This window comes from Engraulis encrasicolus, chromosome 18 (genome assembly GCF_034702125.1).
Source record: "Engraulis encrasicolus isolate BLACKSEA-1 chromosome 18, IST_EnEncr_1.0, whole genome shotgun sequence".
NCBI classification, from domain to species: domain Eukaryota; kingdom Metazoa; phylum Chordata; class Actinopteri; order Clupeiformes; family Engraulidae; genus Engraulis; species Engraulis encrasicolus.
The window spans coordinates 4,154,785-4,161,247 of NC_085874.1; the positions used below are offsets into that span (position 1 = coordinate 4,154,785).

Here is a 6,463-nt window from a genome sequence, read left to right on the forward strand (position 1 = left end):
AGGTGTACCGGTAGTTCCCAGGATTGGTGTTGCTTTGGTCATCATGGACGACGTCATGCTCTTCCCATGAATCAGGGTGGTCAACCTCTTGGCCACTCCATGCAATGGCAGTTGGTCCCCGGAGGTGAACCAGCAGGACACCCACAGGGAGCCCATATTGAGCTCAAGACCCAGGCCCTATAAGCTTGCCACCCAGCCAGTGGAAGCAGGGGCCGGCCAAGCTCATAGCCCCCCCCTACGTCCAGCAGCCCAGCTTTCCTCCTCCCAGCAACCCAGCTCTTGACATGCAGTAAATATCTTATCTTAAAGTACATTAAGGGTCTTCAAAGGGTTAATTGTTAAAAGTAAACAGAGCACTTTTCAGTGTTTTCAGTTAATTTGTGTTTGTTTAACAACTTGTTGATCTGGTTGACTGCTTGTTTGGTAGCATTTCGACCTGGTTGATGCGTAAAGGTTGAAACATGCCTATCTTTAAGAATGGTTGAAATATGGTTACAATGTGGTTAAAACATGCTTGCCTTTATACTAACCTTTGCTGCCCATTTAACTTGAACTTGGAAAACATGCTGTATGTCATGTCGTATGTAAATAATGACAGACAAATGCATTTATTATTTTTTTTATTTTGTCTTTATATGTTCAAAGGTTTTTCACCTGTTATGGTCTACTGTTCTACTATTACACCACCTATTGCTACTTCTACCACCACAAGTCTACTTCAACTCCACTTCAACTCAAACATCAACTCCACTGAAATCAATAACAAGACTAGGCGAGATGAGTCCTGTGTCCGTGTGCAGTCTTCATCTTTCAAGTGTGGGACACCCAGTATGTAATTCACTTGATGGTGAAAAAAACGCAACCGTAAAAATCCGCCACAGTGGCAAACCGATGCACCATTGGAATCCGATGAGCACCAGTGAGCTGTCTACCAGTGGACCACCGCTTAACCAGTCCATCACCCCGCTGACCAGTGAGCCCAACTGACCAGTGGACGACCGCCTGACCAGTGGACAACCGCCTGACCAGTGGACAACCACCTGCTGCCTGTGAAGAAGACGCAAATACTCCACTCATGCCACAACTCAACAAAGGAAGACACTTCAAGCTTTATCCTTCAGGCCCCCAGGTGAAGTCAACTGTCAAAAGAAACAAGACAAGAAAAAAAGACAAAGATAAAATGGCAGTCATTGGAAGAACTGAAAACTAAAAAAAACAGTCAATAGGAGAGTGGAGACCTAGGCTTGATATGAAGACCAGGCACAGGCCTAGGAACACAATTTAGCTTACAGTGATGGTCCTGCATGAAGGTACTGTCTCCCACTTTGCCTCATCTCCCCTCTTGACATTCAGGAACCTTTTAGCTGCTCTCCATGTCCATACAACTGTCCTGACCAGCCGTTGTAGAATGCTGAAGTGCCTTTTGTCCAATATGTCTTTGACTGCTGCTACTGTTGTTGTTAGAGTTCTGAGCTTGGACTGTGCGCTGTCCTGTGGACGTATTACAGAGAACTTCCTATTTAAGTCAAAAGTTAAAATCGGACGAGTGGAGAAGAGATTATTTCCAATTTGGTATTACAGAAAGCAAATCCTAACAAAATTTAGGAATCTTATTAAATCTTTTCTTGAGTTAGGAAAGTTAAGTGATCTAAAAATCGGTAATTAACTTTTAAATCTTGCGTAACAACAAATGTACCGCTACCAAGCATCAATACGATATAAGTGCAGAGCTCACAACTGACTGCTGTTTTAAGTTAGGACATTTCTGTAATGCGTCCCCTGGAGTGCAATTTGGTGGTGTGCCTTCAACTGACTTTGGGTGAGTACTGCAGTGAATGTGTCCTTCTGCATTTTAGTGACCTCGTCTCTTGCTTGTGCAGCAACGTCTTTTACTGACTTTCTTTGCCACTCACCCTCATGAAGCTAAAGGAACTGCGGCCCGAACTATCACTCAGAACTGTCATTTAGGTCATCAGAACTGGCCCCTCGGGTGATTATGTCTGCCATGTTCACAGCACCTGCAATCCATCTCTGATCTCGCCAACTCTTGGTTGCATAGAGGGTTTGGTATCCATAACTTCAACTCTGTATGGCACCAAATATGGTCTGGCTGTCAACTAGCTGATGGCACTTCTTGAACTCGCTTTGGAAGTGCTTTTGGAAGTTGTTCTTCAGCCATGTTGCGAAGACTTCTGTGCACATCTTCGCCTTCACAGGCTCACCTTTGTGGTCAAGAGGGATCAGCTTGGCCTTGACCTCAACTAGCCTTAGTATGACATCATGGCTGCTGCTCCGCCACAAGTACAGCCCAGACCATGTGCAATCACCTTCTCTGATGGCAGTGAGCATGCATACGGTGCTTTCAGTTGGGTCTGGTGGTGTGAGACTTTTTCAGCGAGCTCAGAGACGATGCCATAAAGCTCCTTGAAGAGTATGCTGAGCTGAGCCAATGCGGCATCCCAGGTGTCTGCTGCGCAGTACATGACTTTTGCCTCTTGGAAGGCCCTGTGGTCAAGATGGTTCCCTTTGTTTTGTTGGGGCCACAAGACCAAGGGGGCCATAGAGGTCAGAGGCTTGGCTTAACAGCTCTTTTAGTGAGTGGTTCTGGTGTTTGTTCTCTCAGCCTGTCTTTCAGCAATTCCTGTCGGAGATGCATTTTCTTCCTTCTTGGAGCAGTTGACCGCAACCATAACATGCAACCTGTCATCATCGATGGTAAAGCCGAGGCCCGGGGCTTTATCTTCTCTTATCCTCATTTGTCTTTGAGGCGCTTGCATGAAGTCTTCTGCGCGGACAGAGTTGGCAAGATACAGAGCAGCACTGATGTTGGGAGATTGGTGGTGAATTCCGGGTGCTGTGGGTGTGGCGGGTGTCATTACCCAGGGGGCCAGTTAGGAGGGCCTTGCTGGGGGTTCAGAGTGGTCCGATCTGCAGTTCCTTTGGCTTCCTTGGAGTGAGTGGTCAACAATGTCAGTAGAATGCGTTGCTGCGCAGGGGGAAGGCGGTGTCACTGGAGTGCGGAGGAGGGCATCCACTGCAGTGCTCGCCAGAGGTCAACTGGGGGCACAGCACCTGATTGCAGTCCGGGCCGGTGAGCGATCTGGGTCCGGGGCTCCGCCTCCAGCAGTGGCAGCGGTCCAGGAGTTGTTGGACAAAGGGTACTTTGACGGTCTGGGGTGGCTGGTTGGAGCAGTTGCATGGACATGGGGAGCGGTTTGGGGGTTCCTGAATGTCAGAAAGGAGGGATGGGGCAGGGTAGGAGGCAGTGCCTTCATCCGGCATCATCACTGTCTGCAAGATTCACTTCTCTTCGTGGTAATCTTCAGAAGCTTTGGTCTGTCCTGGAGCGAATTTCGGCGAAACCTGTCCTGGAGGCAATGTATGCTTACATGAGAGCGCAAAACCTAGGACGACCTTGAGTATGCTGCTCAAAATGGTACCTGCTGGATGTGGAGAATCCTGACAGCCAAGTGCTCCACCTAGCTGCCAACAAAAGGCCATTGGATGCCAGAGTTCTGTGTCGTGAGGACTAAATCGACTAAATCACCCCAAACACACTGCTGCTCGGCCAAGCCACTAAAACGGAAGATTTCAAAACGGTTGACTACAGCACCTACCCCTTCTGCAAGAAATGCAGCCACCTCCGGAGGTCCTGGAGCCAACTTGCAGGCTCAAATCTGTTCATCCACAGAAGTGGTTAGGGAGGTTGGTATATGTGGGATACACATTAGTACCCAATTTTTGCCCTTGAATGCCCCAAAAATATCAACCTCTACCTTTTGTGTTCCGTTTTAGACATCATGTGAGAAAAGAAGCCCCCCAGATGTGACCATTAACAGCAGACCTAAACTGCACTTCAAAACAGTCCCCCACCTACAGGTAATATGTTGTTGATTAATTATGTTTCATCTGTAGTTTTTTCATATATGCTTTGCTGTGACCTAGGTACTACATCCACTGAGTAATGGAGATTGTTTCCTGGGGCCTTATGTACTAAGAACTGTGTGGATTTCCTATTAATGTGTGGAAGAGAAAACCTTGAAAGGGTGAAAAAGGGTGTAACCAGTAACCCTGTAACCGGGGTTTGCTGTGAAATCTTGCGCACATGCACGAGCACATGTGAGCCCAACTCCCTGCATTGCCTCCTCCCTTAAATATTCTACATGAATGTTCTAATTAGTATAAACGGGCCCATTTGTGTGCCCTCATGGTTGAAAGAAGGGTGAAAGGAAAGGGGGGGAGTAATGCAAGGGCCATTGCCAAGGCTGGGGCTGAGAAAATGGTGTATGTAGTATAATATGAGATGACCCATGCATGCACATGCATTCAAGGTATGAATAATCTGAAGCCTATACTCAGTTGGAAATCCACCTGTTAATTGATGGACTGATTTTACAGTAGCCTTAGTTAAAAGGTAAAAAAAGATGCGCTGCAGTCAAGACTTTACTGACAAATGCGAGAAGAGACATCACAAATGTCGCAGTTTCCAAAATGCGGGTCAAAGTGGGTTGGTTACAGTATTTTAGTTTTATTAAACTTTTTCATGATTTTCTAATTATGTGGCCAGGATGGATCATATAATTAGAAAATCAGGATTTTTCATGAATCATGATCAAGTTTATTTTCATTATTCCATCAATAATTTTTAACTTTCATGGATTGTACATGCACTGCCCACATTTAAAACCATTCCAATCATTCATTTGTTCATTTTTACATATTTTGGACTTCCAGCTCCAAAAAAATAATGAATTGAGGGATTCACATTAGAATATTGCAGTACAATCACCCATTTCTTCAGAAAAAAAGAGGAATTCGGGGCACATCATATCGGTTGAAATTTGGTACTTTCTACATAACATGTCGATGTTCAATACTTGGTTAGGACTGTTTTTGTCTTAATCACTGCCATGATTCGTTTAACATTGAAGTCAATGGCAGAGGCATTACATGGGATTTATCCTCGATGATTTTTTGTCAGCTGTTTTTGTTTGTTTGATCTGGTGACCTACACTTCACTCTTCAATATACCCTGTTGATTTCCATGCCACATTTTGGTGCTTTGGTTATATGGTTATATTCTAACCCACCAGAAATGAAACCCCATTGAAAATGAAAGACACTAAGGTCAAGCAGAAGGAGTTTTTTTCTGAGAGCAAAGGAGAGCAGACGTTTCAGAGTTCTGCCTTCATCAGTGCTCAGGTGAGCACAGTAAGCACTGATGAAGGCAGAATCCTGAAATGTCTGCTCGACTGTGCTCTCAGAAAATGTGTTCTGCTTGACCTTACTGTCTTTTCAGTGTGCGAACCTGCTCACTCTTCAACTGTTCTATTTGGGTCCACGCACATGCTTATTTCTCTACACATCCAGAGCACAACAACATCCTTGTTTCCTTACTTTTTTACATTAAAGCTAATGCTTTACTCTGGCCACTGTTTTAGATGTTGTACACTGGAGCTGGAATGAACCTTTCCAGACGCTTTGCCCCTGCTATGTTCACGAGGAACTTCATGAACCTTTTGGTAAGAAAAATATATACAAATTGTGCCTCAAAAGCATGCTTATACTCTCCCATTGTTTGTAAACTACTTTCAGGTATAATTAGATTTATGTGGTCTTCACTGTTAGGCACTGTTCAATTAAAATTAGTTATTATATAGAATATAGAATATAGAATCTTATTATTTGTCATTGTAAGAAGTGCAACAAAATTGAGCATTCCTTGTTGAAGCTATGATTATTTTATTGTAATTTTATTTAGAAAAGTATGTGTAGGTAAAACTAAGATAAAAACTATTGTTTGCATAATTTAGTGCAGTACTGGTTGGTTGGTGTGTTATGGTGTTTAGCAGAATGGTGTTTAGCAGAATGTGCCATGTACTTCTTATCTTAAGATTGTTCTTCGTTGCTCCGATGTCTCTGCAGGTCACATGTATAATATGGTTTCTGTTCTTCCCTCCTCCTGCAGGTGTACTGGGTGGGGGTCCATGATGGTTGGTGCAATGGGTGCCATCATGTTAGACTTCATGCTCTTCCCCTCGCATGCGTGGCCCGGACGAGTCACCCTGAAAGACAACCGTCCCCGTCCCCCGAGGTGGACCAACAGGACAGCCGCGGGGAGCCCACCAAGCTCAAGACCAAGGCCCCAGCCAGGGGAAGCAGAGGCCAGCCAAGCTTATCCTTCAGCAACCTAGCTCTCCTCCTCCAACCTCCGCCCCGTCACCAACAACCATCAACCCCAACAATCAAAGACTAATATCTGCCCTTTCCAATCCCGCCACCACCACCATCATGGAGATAGCTAGGTTCCCAGACACATACATATACGTCACACTCAGTGGAGGGAGGAGAGCACTCAGAAGCTACACTCATGATGCGGTGAGCTAGAACAGTGAACGTGGACATGCATTTAATTGTTTCATTCATTTTCATTACTTCTGATCACTGGTATCTGGCTTTACAT

General features: G+C 45.1%; 1 long non-coding RNA gene across 1 annotated transcript; it reads left to right on the forward strand.

Moving 5' to 3' along the window:
• Positions 1–3,503: 3,503 nt before the first annotated feature.
• Positions 3,504–6,051, forward strand: LOC134468672 (uncharacterized). The gene is made up of 3 exons (XR_010038885.1): positions 3,504–3,705; positions 3,796–3,879; positions 5,969–6,051. It is a non-coding gene; the product is annotated as an uncharacterized LOC134468672 (long non-coding RNA).
• The last annotated feature ends 412 nt before the right edge of the window (positions 6,052–6,463 follow it).